General features: G+C 43.9%; 1 protein-coding gene across 4 annotated transcripts in view; it reads right to left on the reverse strand.

Annotated features, from left to right (window-relative positions):
* CELF2 (CUGBP Elav-like family member 2) overlaps positions 1-16,294 on the reverse strand; it is an 815,373-nt gene that overhangs the window by 309,042 nt on the left and 490,037 nt on the right. The gene's annotated exons all lie outside the window — the stretch shown is intronic.

Raw genomic sequence — 16,294 nt, forward strand, 5'->3', positions numbered from 1 at the left:
GAATACACTGTGCTGCCTATAGGGGTCTTGTCTGCATTCACCCAAACCTGCCTGGTGTTCGTTCTCCTACTTACCAGCTTCAAAAATGGGAAAGAAAAAGAAGTAACTCATTTACCTTTTGCTTATACATATCCTAGCCAAGCCAATGCCACATTTTCTTCCGGCTAGCAACTGCGATCCGTAAGCATCACAGAAGACTACCGGAGGATTTGGATAGGTCAGTGTGCTAAAAAGGATTTTTGCTTCTCTTTTCTGGGACACTGAATTCACAGTTGGGTTCATCTGTTCCCTGCCTCTTGTCCTCAGGAAGAGTGACAAGGTCAAGACCCTGAGCCCCACCCTGGGTCAGGGATGCAGAAGACAAAGATTGGGGGACTGGGAAATATTTTAACTCTGTGCACTCCAGAGCTCAAGCAGATCAGAGTTCACCTGAAGCAGGGCGTTGAAAGGAGGCAGGCGAGATTGTTTGGTCATATTGAAGTCCTAGTTGACACCGGAGCCTCCTCCTCAAAAGACCAATTAAATGGTCTTTTCCAAAGTAAGAAAAATCCGCTTCCCTGCTACATTATACCCAACGGGCTGAGCAGATACAGTCGGCCAGGGAAATACCCATTATACTTCTGTTTATTGGAATTAGAAGAATTCCATGCAGATTAGCCAAGCAAAACAGCAGGCTAAACACAGAGAGAAAAGACGAGATGCTGTGATCGGAACGGTCAGTTGTCTGAAAGTGCAAACCAGGGCATCAGCGCTCTGTGCTTGCAGGAAGCCAAGATTGCTCTCAGTTGGGTGGCACGGAGCAGGGAACAGCCTGGAACACGGCTGGATCACCGAACGCAGGATTCTTCACTCCCAGGCTCAAAGGAGGTCGCTGTCCTGCATTAGCAGAAGCAGCACCTCGTAATCATCTGGAGTCACAACGCCCATGGGAATAACAGTGGGGTGGGGAAAATAATGGTGCACTCTGACTCTCTCCTATTTGAGGATCTGGAATGTAACCCAGTATCTTGCTAGATCTGTGACCTCTGAACTTAGTCTTGGCCCACAGCCAGGGAAAGGGAGATGTTCTGGAAGGTGCTGAGGGTTCTTCAGTCGACTGGACAATAATCTCGCATAGTTTATCAAGGCACTGAGGACAATATGCAGCGGTGACTGACAGCAGTCCCCATCCCTGTCTCCATCCCTGTCGACATGATGAAGGTCAAACAATGAAATAATGTGTGTCCCTAAAACTTCCCTCCTTCATTATAGCACCTGGAAGTTATGCAAAAATGAATTACCCTTGCCAGTGAAAGATTTTATATAAACCCCAAGATGTTCCTTAGAAGCCAGATAAGCATCAAATAAATGAGCATGGACCAGAGAGAGCTTGGAGGGGGAGAAGGAGTTGGAGCCATTCCTCTAGTGACTCGCGGAGGCAGAAGTCACTTAGTGTGGCTCTCTCTGACCCCCGTTCTTAAATGGACGGCAACAAATATGAATTTCTTTAAAGCCCCTGAAGATCCTGTAATGAAACTGGGTATGTCCTGTAGGGGCAAATATTTTTCATTTTTATTTTTTTTGGGGGGGGGGGGGTGAGAGAGAGTAAGAGAGCGAGTGGGAGGAGGGGCAGAGGGAGAGGGAGAGAGAACATCTCAAGCAGGATCCAAAACGGGGTGGAGCCCAAAGCTAGCGGGATCTCCCAACTCCGAGATCCTGACCTGAGCCACAATCAAGAGTCCCCGCCCTTAACTGACTGAGACACCCAGGCGCCCCCTGTCGGTGGGAATATTAACAAAAAGAGGAAGGCCATGGTTTTGTCTATTAGAAAAAGGGAAAATTGTTTAGGCTCGGGTCATGATCCCAGGGTCGGGGAATCAAGCCCTGCATCGGGCTCTCTGCTCCGCGGGGAGCCTGCTTCCTCCCCTCTCTCTCTGCCTGCCTCTCTGCCTACTTGTGATCTCTGTCTGTCAAATAAATAAATAAAATCTTAAAAAAAAAAAAAAGAAAAAGGGAAAATTGTGCCGCTCAGACACAAAGCTATTTTCTTAATATTTCCATAAATTTCTTTAAAAATTTTTATAAAAACAATTTTTTGGGGGTATGAATGACCTATAATACTAGTTTCAGGTTTACAACATGACTTGATGTTTGTATGTACTGAAAAAGGATGATCACAGCAAGTTTAGCTATTATCTGTTAACATATACAGCTACAAAATTTCTTTTCTGTTTATGAGAACTTTTAAGATTTATTCTCTTAGCTCCTTTTTTAAATTTCTTTTTAAATTTTTATTTATTTATTTATTTTTTTGGTGACAGACAGAGATCACAAGCAGGCAGAGGTGCAGGCAGAGAGAGAAAAGGAAGCAGGCTCCCCGCCGAACAGACAGCCGGATGTGGGGCTCGATCCCAGGACTCTGGGATAATGACCTGAGCTGAAGGCAGAGGCTTTAACCCACTGAGCCACCCAGGTGTCCCTTTTTAAATTATTTATTTATTTATGTGTTTACTTGTCTCTTAGCAACTTTTAAATATGCAATACAGTATTATTAACTATATTAACTACATTCACCCTGTTGTACATGAAGCCAACATGATTTATTTGATAACTAGAAGTTTGTACCTTTTGGCTCTCTTCACCAACTTTGTCCATGTTCCCCTCTATTCTCTGTATTTATGGGTTCAGATTGTTTTCTAAATTCCACAGATAAGTGAAATCGCATGGTATTTGTCGTCTCTCTGACTCACTATACTTAGCCCTTGAGGTCCATCCATGTTGCTGCAAATGGCAAGATTTCATTGTTTTTAATGGCTGAGTAATATTCCAGTGTGTGTGTGTGTGTGTGTGTGTGTACATGTGTTCTTTATCCATTCATCCATTGATGGACACTAAGGTTGTCGCCGTCTCTTGGATTTTGTGCATAATGCTGCAATGAACATGGGGGTGCATATATCTTTTTGAGCTCGTGTTTTCATTTTCTTTGGATAAATACCCAGAAGTGGAATTGCTGGATCATGTGATAGTTCTATTTTTTTTTTCTTTTTTTGAGCAACATCTATATTGCTTTCCTCAATGCCTGCACCGATTTACTTTTCCACCAACAGTGCACCAGGGTTCTCTTTTCTCTGTATCTTCTCCAACACTTGTTATTTATTATCTTTTTTGATCATAGTCAATCTGACAGGTATGAAGTGATATCTCATTACAGTCTTGATTTGCATTTCTCTGGTGATTTTTGATGTTCAGCATCCTTTCCTAGACCCATTGGTCTTCTGTGTTTCCTCTGTGTGTCTTCTATATGTTTTCTTTGGAAAAATGTCTATTCAGCATGTTGAGTTTTTTTGTATTGTTTTGTATTTTGTTGTTGTTGTTGTTTTGTTTTGTTTTTACTATAGATTTGTAGAAGTTCTTTTTATATTTTGGATATTGACCCCTTATCAGATATATGATTTGCAAACATTTTCTCCTATTCAGTACTGTGCTTTTTCATTTGGTTGATGGTTCCTTTGCTGTACAGAAACTTTTTCCTTTGATGCAGTTCCACTTACTGACTTTTGCTTCTTTTGCCTTTGCTTTTGGTGTCAGATCCAAAAATAATCATCAGCAAGACAAACGTCAATGAATTTATTGCCTACACTTTCTTCTAGGAGCTTTATGGTTTCAGGTTTTATATTCCAGTATTAATCCATCTTGAATTAATTTTGGGGTCTGGTATGAAGCAGTCCAGTTTCATGCCTTTGCACGTGGTTGTTGAGTTTTTCAAGCAACATTTATGGAAGGGACTCCGTTCCTCATTGTATATTCTCGGTTCCTTTGTCATCAATTAATCAGTCATATCAGTGTGGGTTTATTATTGGCTTCTCTGTTCTTTTTTTTTTTTTTAAATATTTTATTTATTTATTTGACACAGAGAGAGAGAGAGAGAGAGAGTAAAAGCAGAGGGAGTGCCATGGAGAGGGAGACTCTTGCTGAGCAGGGAACCCAATTCGGGGCCCGATCCCAGGTCCCTGGCATCATGACCTGAACCGAAGGCAGATGCTTAACTGAGCCACCCAGGTGCCCCAAGGTTCTCTGTTTTGTTCCACTGATCTATTTGTCTGTTTTTAGGACAATACCATATTGTTTTGATTACTATAGCTTTGTAAATAGTTTGAAATTGGGAAGTGTGATGCTTCCAGCTTTGTACTTCTTTCTCAAAATTGCTTGGTTTATTTGGTGTCTTATCTGGTTACATATAAATTTCAGGACTGTTTGTTCTACTTCTGTGAAAAATGCCACTGAACTTTTTATAAGGGTTTCATTGAATCTGTAGATTTGGGGGGGGTGTAGTTTGGACATTTTACGATACTAATTCTTTCAATCCATGAACATGGACCATCTTTTCCATTTATTTATGTCTTTTTCAATTTTATCATTGTTTTATAGTTTTCAGTATATAGCTCTTTCAGTTCTTTGGTTAAATTTATTCTTGGTAACTTATCCATTTTGAGGCAACTATAAATGAAATTGTTTTCTTAATGTCTCTTTCAGATAGTTCATTGTTAGTATATGAAAACACAACAGATTCCTGTATATTGATTTTGCATCCTACTACTTTACTGAGTTCATTCATTAGTTCTAACAAAATGTTTGGTGAACTCTTGTGTTTGCCTTATATAATATCATTCATCCACAAATAATGACAGTCTTATGTCTTCCTGTCCATTTTGGATGCCTTTTATTTCTTTTTTCTTGCCTAATTGCTCTGGCTAGGACTTCCCATACTATGTTGAATGAAGTGGTGAGAGTGGGTATCCTTGTCTTGTTTCTGATTAGACTGGAAAAGCTTTTCACTTTCCACTACTGAGGATGTTAGCTGTGGGCTTGTCATATATGGTCTTTATTACGTTCAAGTATGTTCCTTCTACACCCACCTTGTTGAATACTTGTATACAATATCTAATGGGGGCTAAACTATGAGGCAAGTACTAATGTATAACAATAATGCATTTGCGTATCCATAAATAGATTCTAAGCATTAGACGCCAGTGCTTCAGTACATGCATCTATTCCTACAGGGAAATGAATTATGGATCCACAGTAGTAAGGAATGGAAGCAAATCAAACCATTAAATATTTATATTTATATTTTATATAAATATTAATATTTTATTTAAAAATATATATTTATTTTATATAGTCATATATATTTTAAATTTATATATTTTATATAAATATATAAATATTTATATTTTCTCCACTCCCTTTTTAGTCTAGGGACCTAAATAATGAGACCACAATTGAGGTAAGTAAGACTAGTACTTGTCAAAAGTCCACTAAGATGAACTGATTAAGGTTTTTACACCTACCAGTCATGTGTGCTGAATTTGGGGTCATAAAGGTGAGTGTATAGAAAGAAGCTGTCTTCTTTCTTTCTTTTTTTTTTTTTTTTAAAGATTTTATTTATTTACCCGACAGAAATCACAAGTAGATGGAGAGGCAGGCAGAGAGAGAGAGAGAGAGGGAAGCAGGCTCCCTGCCGAGCAGAAAGCCCAATGCGGGACTCGATCCCAGGACCCTGAGATCATGACCTGAGCCAGAGGCAGAGGCTTAACCCACTGAACCACCCGGGCGCCGCTACTCTGCACTTCTTAATCCACCCAATAAGATAACTTTCCCATAGCTAGTACTTAATAAATATTTGTTAAATAAAGGAATTAATTTATTTATTAATTAATTTATTAAAAATTTTATTTATTTATTGACAGGCAGAAATTACAAGTAGGCAGAGAGAGAGGAGGAAGCAGGCTCCCCGCTGAGCAGAGAGCCCGATGCGGGGCTCGATCCCAGGACCCCGGGATCATGGCCTGAGCCGAAGTAAGAGGCTTTAACCCACTGAGCCACTCAGGCACCCCTAAATTTATTTTTAACTAGGGGAACTTTGGGGAAAAGACCATTTCATTTTCACAATTCCTTTATGTAGCCTCCTTAACAAATATGTGGGAAAAAAACCCACAATGGCTCACTTTTATCCTAATTCACTCAGTCAGTTGATGTAGCCAAAGGCACTGAGATTTCCTTAACACATGTTGCTGTGTCTTAAACTTCAGGAACTTTTCACATGTAGCTCATTCAATCCCCACAACAACGCTGTGGGGCAGGAGGACCCGGTACCATTACCTTCTCAGTTGAAAAAGTTCACATACAGAAAGACTGAGCACAGAAGTTGCAATAATGAGTGAGTGTGGGAATCCAGTCTAAACCGGCCCCTGGGCCGACACTCTTTCCACTGCTCCACAGGGTGATCCAGGGTTTCTACTGGGGCCAGGTGTTCCCAGCACACCCAAGCAAGGCATGGCTTTTAAGGAGCGTTTAGTGCAATGAACCTTATGTCCCTTTCTTTTTAAAGCTTTATTTATTGATTTAGGGAGCACATGTGGGGGAGGGGCCAAGGGAGAGGGAGAGAGAGCATCTCAAGCAGACTCCGTGTTCAGCATGGGGTTCCATCTCACGACCCTGAGGTCATGGCCTGAGCTGAAATCAAGAGTCAGATGCTTAACCAATTGAGCCTCCAGACGCCCCAAACCTTACGCTTTTCTAACGCAATGATAATAAACATAGAGGGTAGATAGTAAATTAATGAAAGATTGATTATAAAATTATGTTTTGGCTACTAGTATTTACTGATTCCTTTCAAAACTTTATTTCAGATGAAGATTAAGTTGAAACTAGACAGACTAAGAACTCTGGAGGATGATTTTATTTTATTTATTTTATTTGAGGTCATTTAAAGAGAGTTGATTTTTAGCAACCCTGAAATATGGTTTGTAGAGAAAATCTTTCAGAAAGATTGTGGCCAGTAATCGGCAAAGAATAGTAGCAAAACTTAGTTGATCTCCGTGCCTCTGGATATCTCTATATAGGTTTTTAACTATATAAATGAAATTTTTACCTAATAATCCAAACTTGAGGAGTGAAAACTGAAAAATGCCTGAAATGTGGGATTATGGAAGGGAGCTGAGAATCAGCCAGATTTCTTGACCTTTCTAGATTTGAGTTTCCCAAAAGTTTTCTCAAAGATAAATTATATATGCATCTATTTATATTACTGGTAATTTCTAGAATTAAAAGCCGAATTTCTAAATGTGACATTAACAACTTTTTTTCTGGCTTCTTTACCTTTTTTTTTTTTTCTGGCTTCTATACCTTAGTTTTGCACTTTGACATTTACATTGCAAAGGTAAGTAGAGAAGAGTGTTTCAATGGAAAGGTACAAGATGACCTGTGCTAGAGAAGGAACGCCAGGCAGTACAGAGTCCTTCTCTGATGACGGATGGGATAGTACCAAGATATAGCCCATCTCTTAGCTTCCCATCCAAAAAGAACAATCTTGGAATTTGGAGGCATCAAGGACATTACATCTGTTTTGCTGCTAGTTTTAGAGACTATCTTAGTCCATTTGGGCTGCTAAAACAAAATACCACAGACTGGGTGATTTATAAATAACAGAAATTTATTTTTCACAGTTGGACGCTGCCAAGTCAAGACACCAGCATGGTCATGTTGGAGGAGGGCCCCTTTCCTGCTTCATAGCTGGGACCTTCTCGCCGCATCCTCACATGGTGACAGAAGCAGAGGCTCTTGGAGGGGGGCGGTCCTCTGTTAGAAGAACACTAACCCCATGCCTGAAGGCTCTAGCCTCATGACCTCATCAATTTCCAAAAACCCCATCTCCTAGCACCATCACATTGGGCATTAAGATTTCAGTAAATAAATTTTGGGGGGACACAAACATTCAAACCATAGCAGATACAAAGAACTGGCAGATTCAATTAAGAAATCACATTGCAACAAAAGACAAAAAGACCATAGAGAGAATGCAAGAAGTAAATATGAAGCAATGACCGAGGTCTACAAGAAATGGATTTCTAGGGGCGCCGGGGTGGCTCAGTGGGTTAAGCCGCTGCCTTCGGCTCAGGTCATGATCTCGGGGTCCTGGGATCAAGTCTCACATCGGGCTCTCTGCTAAGCAGGGAGCCTGCTTCCTCCCCTCTCTCTCTCTGCCTGCCTCTCTGCCTACTTGTGATCTCTCTCTGTCACATAAATAAATAAAATCTTTAAAACAAACAAAAAAAAAGAAATGGATTTCTAGTATGCTCAGTGCCTGACACACAATAGGTGTTGAATAAAGTTGATATTTCTGCGTGTGAATAGATAAATGTCTATCTGTCCAGAGCTGATCTTCAGCAGAAGACACAGAATTTCTCTGATCAGCTTCATCAGCCTCCAAGGAAGGGTCTCTATCGGCAAAATGGAGGCCAAGTAGTGAAATCTGCCCACAGGGGCGAGCCCAGAGCGGCACCAGAGGCAGAAGCTGGAACGAGTAGACCATGGAGCAATCCTGTTCTCTCACACTCCCCGGGCTCTCTTTTGCCTTGAGGGGAAAACCCTCCAAAGCCAAAAGGACATAGCTATCACAAATCACTACCTGAAACATAAAACTGACAGTTGGTTTAAAGTAAACCCGGGCAGCGTTAGTAAAGGAAGGGTTTGATGGTAACCCAAGGATTTGTGTAACATGAGATCCCGTCACCGGAGCGCTCAAATGTTACCTCCCAGTCAGACTTCACACGCAGGAGGCCACTAGTCCAAGGCCTCCAAGCTCTAAAAAACATTCCTTCTACAAGCCGTGCGACTCCTTACTCATGTCAAAACAGAGAGGTTTACTGGGAGGAGTGGGGCATAGGACTGAGTAATCAGCAAAAATAATTGGAAAGCCCCTTAAAATGATAAAAGTATGATATTTATCAATAAGTAGATATAAATAATAAACCATACAGTACTTAGAGCTCCAAGAAGCCACTTGAAAATATGCACTAGATAAATTTAAGAGGTATTATAAAGAATAAGGATGACTGCTTGTTATAAAGGGAAGAGCTATAAAGACAGACACCAGAAAGTGTGTCTGGACAACTACTTCTGGGTAGGTAGCGAAAGGTGTGCTGAAGACAAGCCGAACGAAGAAAGGAAAGGAATTTCCACGGAACACACGGGCTACCTAGTTGATCAAATAACTAACTTTGGTTCATGAACTCCTATGACTTAGCAAACAACATGTTTACAACTGAGCAGCAATTTTTGGCCTAATGTTTTGTCAAGGACCACTCATGGGCAGATGGGATATCTTGAGAAGGCCACAGGTGACTATACTTTAGTTAGGCATTCACATTCGCATGAAAAATGGGCCAAGTGTATTATTGCTATTTTTAAGACAGACTCGTGCACACACAGCTGCCTTTCCACCTGTTCAAATGGCCATGGTGAAGAGGTTCTGTAATTTGACCCTTGTCCACGAGTGCTCAATGGACATGTAGAATTTGGTGCCCTTGGGGATCCCTATTGCTTAATGTTTTGTTTTGTTTCATTTTTTTAAGATTTTATTTATTTATTTGACAGACAGAGATCACAAGTAGGTAGTGAGGCAGGCAGGGGAGGGGGGAGCAGGCTCCCCACTGAGCAGAGAGACCTATGTGGGGCTTGATCTCAGGACCCTGGGATCATGACCTGAGCTGAAGGCAGAGGCTTTAACCCACTGAGCCACCCAGGAGCCCCTGCTTAGTGGCTTTGATCCTAGAGGATCCTAAGGAGTAAATAGCACATGTATAAGGAAGGTTGTGGGGGGAGCAGACAAGTCTTCCTCACAGGAAGATGAGGCCAAGATGGGGATTCATATGACCCTACGGTAGAGATGAAAGAAAAACTCAGATGGTTCGGGAAAGTGTTCCCCAAGCCCCCACAACACATTCACAGCTCTCCCAGAATGTGCAGGTGCTTTAAATGTTACATTTCTTTATATATAACTCTGAAATGAAATCATTTGCTTGTTTACTTGTTTATTATCTGTTTCCTGCACCTGAAATGAAGTCACGCGAAAGCAGAGACTCACCCCATTTTAACACGACTTCGGAACAATGCTTGGCATATGGTAGACATTTAACAAGCATTTGCTCAATGGCTCGATTTCTCTGGGAGGCCCATTCTTCTTGTTAAGGGACAGGATCTCAGTGGCTCACAGCTCTCTGATACAATTTGTGAAACATTTCCCATGCTCGACTATGGAAACTAAGGCTTGAATCTCTCAGGACACAAAGACTACGAGGGCCGGTTCCTGGCTTTAAGTACGGTATAGAGTCACTGGGATGGAATGATAAGCTTGCTGTTTTAATCATTTTTTTTTGAACTTTAAAGTACCCTATATACGAGTTTATAGACAATCAAGTGATCAACAGATGTATTTCCCTTCTTACTTTCCATAATGCTGAAGTTTGGGATTTGATAAATTCCAAGTAGGTAGGACTGGGTGTTGACAAGGACACGCATGGGAAAAAACTTCCAGAATTGAGAGCAATGCACATCACAGAGTGTTTTTTGTGACGTCCTGCACCAAGCCAGTGTCCTTAATGGGCAGGGGTTGAGAATCAGAGGCCAGTCTCATTTTGGTTTTGTTCATTTTCAGGAGGAGATCTACACCAGGTAGCTCAGTCTGTAGCCGACCGTGCCACCATGCCCGGAGTGGGCAAATTCAAATGCCAGGGAAGTCTGGCCTTTTGTGCCTGTCACTCACTGGGGTTCCCAAGGTCGACAGCAGCTTACCCTCTTATCACTTCCATCCTCCGTCTGTTATTAAAAATAAGAACGCAGATTTCCTTAAGTCAGTTCCTCAGGGGATATATCCTCACTTTTAAAAGTGTATTAAATTGATTTTGTTTTATATGGCAGGGCTAGACGTTCAACATTACTTTGACTTTCCTATTCCTGTTTATACACACACACACCTCTATGCACATATGTATATATCACATTAAATATAGTTGTGTATATTAATCATATTAATTTATATATAACTCCTATACGTAATAATACATACATCAGTGTTGGTATGATATGTATGGTAAATGTTCTAAGAACATGACTGAGTTCTGATCTTCAAGGGAAGCTTCTAGAAGCCAAAGGGACACTAGAGATGAGACGGAAAGTAGCCCGCCGCGAAGGAAGGAAGGACATTGCATTCCACACTAGAAACTGGCGCTAGGAAGCCAGGACCGATTCTGCAGCGTCTCTGGCCCTAGATGGGTGGCTGTTTTGGAAGGGAGACTCCAGCAAGAATGTAGACAAATCTGGGAGGCAGGGAGGGTGCTAGGGATGCCACCATACAAGTAAGAGAGGACGAAGTGGCCTTCGAAGTGGGTTCCTCTGTTTGTGGACCACTGTCCATCGGCTGGGCTTTACTGGAGATGCTCCGTGTAAGATCGGATCACTCCCTTCAGGGGGCAAGGCAGCCAGTAGAGATCATCACCCACACTACACTACCTAGGACACGAGGAGCTGGGGGTCGGGAGAGCCCTTGCCGACAAAGGCAGCGATCAGGGGTCAGGCTTAGTCCTCTTCCCTTTCCCACACTGACTATGCAGTAGATACCCAGAAAGCAGAAAGGGGGGGGCGGTTAAAAGATATAATTAGGGATGGAACCATTTTATGGAAAACTGAATGCGTGGAACAGAGACAAGAGAGGAGGGGAGGGTCATTTTGATGGTGCTAACATGTGGCTTTGGTAGATGACGACTCTGCTAACCAAGAGGGAGACCAAAAGACACGGCAAGGAGACAGGAAAGGTGCAGGGTCCACGGAGAACCAGCGGAACTTGAGAAGCGGGCGGCAGGCCTCCTGTAAGGAGGTAGCAGGCAGTTAGAGTGACCTCTAGGCGTGGGTGAGATCCCCTAGGAGGAGCACTGCGGGGACATAATAAGAAGCGGAACAAGGCCAAAACCCCAGGGCAAATGAAACCCCAAGGAGGAGGAGGCCCAGCGAGATGCCCCAGTGAAGGCAAGAGTGGGCACATCGCTAAGGGGCTCAGATGTCACCAGAGAGACAGAACTTATGCCCCCAAAGTCTAGACTTACCTTGCTAGCCAGATGACTGTGTATTATTGGTTTGGACGTGAAATGAAAAAGCAGGGCAGTATCAAATAAGAGGCAGGAACGTTTCGAAAGTTTCAGGAATCAGTTGGGCACTGCACTGAGAACTCTAGAAGGCAGCCTCGTTTGAAAAGGAAGCGGCTACTTCCACAGCCACATGCCCCTGGACAAGGAGCCGGGCAGGGCTGTCTGGCTTGCTCTAGCCTCAGTCTCTAGCCAAACCTTCAGCGCCTCACCCTGACTCCTGAGTTAGAATGGAGAGGCGCTCCGCTGTCCCGCGCCGCCCTTAACACCCGGCTGACCAACAAGGAGGTGGCACCCAGCTGGCAGAACAGAACAAAGGCTCAGAACCTTCCAAGTTCATATGCTTCGGACAGGCTGGCTGGATCCAGCAGTTCAAAAAGGCCAACAGCAGAAGTCGTTTTTGAAGGTGTCCATGGACGTTACCAGATAAAGATTCCAAAAGTTATACACGGAACTATAGAACTCCAGACTTGGATGACATTTCTGGGGCCAATTGTTTCCAACTTTTTAGCAAAGCACCATATACTTAGAGAAGAAGAGCTGTAAGTGATTTTTAAACCAAGACTTGCTTTTAATTCCGTCACCAAAGCAGGATTTGATGAATAGAAATATCTAGGAACTAGAATGCTTGGAAGTAAAACTCGCCTGAGAGACAGTGAGGGTCCTTTGAACCAAACTTTCTTAAGAACCCAACCTACTTTTCACCATCTGCACGACCAGAATTCGGGCTACCGGTTTCTAAGGGGTCTCCCTCCCTCCAGTCCCACTGGCTCTGGACCACGTTGCACACATCAGAGGTTGTGTATTTGCTATTGCAACATGGTCCCAGTTGCCTCCTGCTCGGCACCCTTGAGAGGCTTCCCCCTTCTCCACCCTGAGGATGAAGTCCAAGTCACAGACCATGACTCACGAGCCCCACCTCCCACTCCAGCGTCACTTCCGGGTCTTCTCAGCTGGTGCACTGTGCCCTCCGCCCTGGGACCCTCTTCCTGGTCCTCACCCATGGGGTCTCCCTCGCCTCTGCGCTATGCTATGAGGTTGCCCACAAGTGCAAAATTCTCCAGTGATCCCACCCCCTCACCGGGTTTATTTCTGCATATCCTTCAGGACTTGGCTTAAACATCGAGTGCTGGGCACAAAAATAGTCACTCAAAAATACTTGCTGGCTGGCTGGCTGGATACAGGAGTAAGTCAAGGACACCCTCCCGGCAGCGAAGGAAACACAAAGATGTCATGAGATGGTCCCACTTTAAAAAGGAAACAAAACTATGATGTAATACACCAACCACACTTTTTGTATCTGAAGGACTACCTTAGTCTTAGTACCTGCAGTGGAATTCAAAAGAGGTTCTAGAAATGGCCCCTGCCCCCTGGGAACAGACAATCCTGGTAGACACACAGAATTTAGCTGCAGGGAGCAAAGAACACGATGGGGTCCGCTGCTGCGACATTCTCTAGGAGTTGCAAGGAAGGAGACATGGGGAGACTGGGCTGGAGTAAGCAGAATCCTTTGTGGAGGATCTTGACAGGTACGCTTGCGCTGGGTTGGGGGGGATGTGCAAGGGAAGTGTGGGGACATCCCCAGCAGGGGAGACCAGTCTCAGGAGGACAGTTTATGTGGGCAACGGTGAAGAGAAAGTCTGTGTGGAACAGCACAAGTGTTGGGCAACGTGAGGGAAGACAGGAGACTAGGAAGCGTGAGGCCAGGCTGCGACTCTGGTACATTGAGCAAAGGCATCTGGAGTCAACAAAATAAGCGTTGGAGACTCCGTGTAATTTCTGCATCAGGGAGTAAGACGCCTCCCCGCATCCGCCAACGGGAAGGCCGGGAGCAGCTCCGGCAGCTGGTAGCTGACAGGTAGGCCATGATGTTCCCAACGAAACACAAACAACTCTCCCAGAATAGAAAAATAACCAGACTTGGAGACCACATGGAACAAGAGAACGACAAAGACACTGCGACCACAGAAATAATGCCATTTGCCCTTCCGACTGCTTCGGTACCAGGGACGACTCCAGCTCTGCTCCCCGCTTCCTGCTTTCTAGACAAAAGCTACCAGCATACCTGTATGAGTCTGTGAGAGCTGCTGTAACAAAATATCACAAGCTGGGTGGGGGAGGGTTGGGTGGTTGCTTAAACCACAGAAATCTGCTTTCTCACAATTCTGGAGGCTGGAAGTCCAAGATCAAGGTGTTGGCAGGTTTGGTTTCTCCAGACACCTGTCCCCTTAGCTTCCAGACACTTCTCTCCTCAGCATCTCCTCAACGGCTTTCCTCTGGGCACACACTCCCGGGGTGTCCCTTCCTCTTCTTATAAGGACACCAGTTCTCCTGAGTCTAACCCACAAGACCTTGTTAATCTTCATTACCCACTCAAAAGCCTTTTCCTCAAATACAATCACATTCTGACCTCCTGGGGGTTAAGACTTCGGTATATGGACTTGGGGGTGGAGAATGATTCAGTCCATCACAAGACTAATACTTGTCAAAAACAGCCAATGAGAACTGACTCCCACGCCCTTGCACCTCTGTAGCATGTGCACAAGCCCTATTTTGTTTATAATAAGCCTCTTCCAATTCTTTCCCTGAGGTGCCCCATGACACCCCTGGTGTACAAGCTCCTCTGCGGCAGCAGGTTAAACCCAACATCGACTATGATGTATTCCCGGTGGCTTTGGCCCTATTCCTGAGCCTAACCTTTCTCATGCTTCGCACCTGGTCATTCCTCCTTCCTGGTTAACACCTGCTCACCTTAAGGACTTAAGGATTCAGTTCGAATATGAACTTCCCTGAAAGCATTTTCTAATTTACTTTTTCTAGGAGCTGGATTCAATTTCCCTTGTGATGGCTGTGTCATGTGTCGACTAGCCTATGCTCAGTTGCACTTCCCAGATTTTCAGTTCACTTCCTCTTCCCCCTCCTTCTTCTCTACTTCTTATTCTTTTAATGTTTCTGGCCGGGTGAGCCACAGGAGAAGATTCTTAGGAGACGTAAAGGACAGAGGGAAGCATCAGTCATTCTGTAGCTTTTACACACTTTGCTGCTGATGTGCTGACTTGCTTCCTTGGTGTGAAGCCGCTGCTGAGCCTGCAACAGCTCTGCCTTCCTCAGATCCTCCCTGAGCTTCTCTGACCGCTGAGCCAGATGGTGTTCACCTCTGTCATCAAGGTCCCCAAGGCAGAGGCAACAAGAGCTGACATGTGTTTCAGGCCACCCTTGAACACAAGCATTCAGTGTCAACAGGTTCCAGTCTGCCCTCGATGTCCTCCACTCCGCATCCATTTTCCCTTCTTGACTATGTGGCCTTTGAATGTCAAGTTCCATCAGCAGGTGCAGGAAAATCTTACAGAGCCTGCTTCACTAGGCTGTGTAAAATCAAAACCCCCTGTCACAACTATGTAGGCATCTATCTATCTATCTAATCATCTAGCTACCATTTATGTATCATCAATCTATCCATCTGTTATCTGTCTGTATATCTATCTGCTATCTATTTTTCCATCCATCCATCCATGATTTATCTACTATTGATCTATTTTCCCTATCCATTCATTATTTATCTTCCACCTGTCTATCTACCCATTCATCACCTGTCTATCTGTCCTACAGGCTCTGCTTACCTGGTTGAACTGGATGGATATACCCCTCCTCTAAGATATTCCTCTGTACTTCCCTGAAACCTTGACTACACTGCTCTTGTGCCACTTATCAGACTCGACTGTGGTAGATTCGATTATCTTGCCAGTTGCCCTGTACCATGTTGCCTTGTAATGTACGAGAGTGGTGGAATATATTTCTCTACTCTATGGACACTGGGCTTAACAATGTGACTTGCTTTAGGGGAGCTTGGGTGGTGGGTCAGTTGGTTGAGTGTCCGATTCTTGGTTTTGGCTCAGGTCATGATCTCAAGGTCTCTCCTTCTCCCTTTGCCCCTCCCCCTGCTCAGGTTTGCTCTCTCTCAAATAAATCATCTTTAAAACAATCGAACCAAGAACAATGTGTCTTGTTTCAGCTATGGAAATGTTAGGCATTCTAGTATATGTTTTTGTGTGGTTTAGTTTGGGTCTTCATTCTGTAACCCGTCATGAGAAAAGCATGCCCCAAAGAATCTGTTGCCCCTTCTACCCGGGCCCCAGAACAAACACGCATGAAGGAGATCTGAGCCCAACCCGCAGCCTGGAGTCACACGCAGCTGACTCACGGCCTGAAAGATCACTATCCAGTGTAGATCCGCCAGACAACCGTTGACCTGCAGACCCATAAGTGTAAGAATAAACATGTATTGGTGTAAGCCACGGTACTGTGCAATCATTTGTACGCAGCTTTATTGCAGC

Source organism: Mustela nivalis (assembly GCF_964662115.1).
Source record: "Mustela nivalis genome assembly, chromosome: 7".
In the NCBI taxonomy this organism is placed as follows: domain Eukaryota; kingdom Metazoa; phylum Chordata; class Mammalia; order Carnivora; family Mustelidae; genus Mustela; species Mustela nivalis.